This window comes from Delphinus delphis, chromosome 19 (assembly GCF_949987515.2).
Source record: "Delphinus delphis chromosome 19, mDelDel1.2, whole genome shotgun sequence".
Classification (NCBI taxonomy): Eukaryota; Metazoa; Chordata; class Mammalia; order Artiodactyla; family Delphinidae; genus Delphinus; species Delphinus delphis.
Genome location: NC_082701.1, coordinates 25,405,982 through 25,408,020, shown reverse-complemented (window position 1 = coordinate 25,408,020; position 2,039 = coordinate 25,405,982). Strand labels below are relative to the sequence as shown.

The 2,039-nt window shown below is 45.2% G+C and overlaps 1 pseudogene; it reads right to left on the bottom strand.

Moving 5' to 3' along the window:
- Nucleotides 1–1,505: 1,505 nt before the first annotated feature.
- On the bottom strand, nt 1,506–1,754 carry LOC132414749 (diphthamide biosynthesis protein 3-like; annotated as a pseudogene).
- Nucleotides 1,755–2,039: the final 285 nt, after the last annotated feature.

Below are 2,039 nucleotides of genomic sequence, written 5' to 3'. Positions count from 1 at the left end.
GAGCCAGCTAGAGGAAGATGAGTTTGGTGTAATGCTGAATCTCATGGAAAGCAAAGCGAGAGAGAAAATATGTAGTAATCAATTAAGGACATTTATGTGGGGTTCAGAAGAGATGGTAGGCCTAAGGAGAGACATGTAGGAATTATCTGCATAAAAGTGATCTGTAGGTCCATAAGATATTTACAAACAGGCAATATTTATCATTCATTTGTTACATAGAAATGAATAATAACAAATGTTTATTGAAAGATTGCTCTGTGCCAGGTACAAAGTGCTTTACTTACAGTAACTTTTTAAATCCGAATAACCACTTAATGATATACATACTACTATTATTCTCATTCTTTCTTTTTAACAACCCCCCTTTTTATTTATTTATTTATTTTTGGCTGCGTTGTTGCTGTGAGCGGGCTTTCTCTAGTTGAGGCGAGTGGGGGCTACTCTTCATTGCAGTGTGCAGGCTTCTCATTGCAGTGGCTTCTCTTGTTGCAGAGCACAGGCTCTAGGCGCGCGGGCTTTAGTTGTAGCTTGCAGGCTTTAGAGTGCAGGCTCAGTAGTTGTGGTGCATGGGCTTAGTTGCTCCGCGGCATGTGGGATCTTCCCGGACAAGAGCTCGAACCCGTGTCCCCTGCATTGGCAGGCAGATTCTTAACCACTGTGTCACCAGGGAAGTCCCCTCCCTTTTTTTTTTTAAGATTCCTAATGACTTCGAGGTAGATGATGCTGTTGTCAGATAATAAAGTAATTAGGTGTAAGATATAAAAATAATAAAACTGGGATTTCCCTGGTGGTCCAGTGGATGAGAATCCAGCTTCCAATGCAGGGGACGCGGGTTCAATCCCTGGTCAGGGAACTAAGATCCCACATGCTGGGCCAGCTATACCCATGCACCGCAACTAGGGAGAAGCCCGCACACCACAACTACTGAGCCCGCGTCCTCTGGAGCCTACACGCCACAACTAGAGAAGCCTGTGCGCAGCAACCAGAGAGAAGCCTGAAACGAAGAGCCCGCACACCACATTTGAGACCCAGTGCAGCCAAAATTTTAAAAATAAATAAACTAATTTTAAAAATATAAATTAAAAATAAAACTGAGGGAAAGAAAGCACTGATTTGAAATTATCTTCCTTTAAGTTCGGATGGAAAATTAAGAAAACTTCCAATTCAAAGCTCTAAGCACAAAATCCAGGTATGTCATGTGGTGGACTTGCTTCTTCAACTGGACCTTAATTCTGCAGCCAATGCAAAGAATCCACACTCTAATGAACAGCAAGCTACAAAATGATTGTCGGGAATTCCCTGGCAGTCCAGTGGTTAGCACTCTGCACTTCCATTGCAGGGGGCACGGGTTTGATCCCTGGTCAGGGGAACTAGGATCCTGCAAGCCCCATGGCGCGGCCAAAAAAAAAAAGATTCTGCCCTTGAAGAAGCCAGTGACTTTGCATTTGATTTTTCCAGCTTGGTTAATTCCCAAAAGTTCAGGCTATGGAGTCCTAAAGTCTTCTTTAGCATTTAACTAGTTTTTTGCTGGTGGAAGGGGCTGGGACTGTCTCTCCACACGTAAGCTGATCTTTGTCATAAATCACTTTTATAATGAGAGAGCAGCTAGGGCACTTCACCACATCTTCCCCATTTGTCAAATCTTTCCAGGTGATGCAGAAGTTACCCCCACACGGGCGGAGGTAGGAGTACCTCTCTGAGTCCTTCTCATATTAGAAGTCCTCGATCTCTACCTCATCGTGAAACACCACCATCATTGCTGGGGCCAGTAGAGGTCTGTCACCTACCCCGTCCTACCCAGGCTGGGGTTGGTCCAACTTCTCAGGCCCGGCCTAGCCGGGCCTATTCTCATTCTTTAGGTGAGGAAACTGGGGCTCATGGAGGGTGGGTAACTTGCTCAAGGTCAGATAGCTAGAAGAGGTAGAACCAGGATTTAAACCAATCAGTACAGGGTCAGAGCCTGGGCCCTAACCACATGTGTGCTGCTTCACTCTGAAAAAGGTTTCATTCCCAGGTTTCACTTCCATGGGGTGGATCAC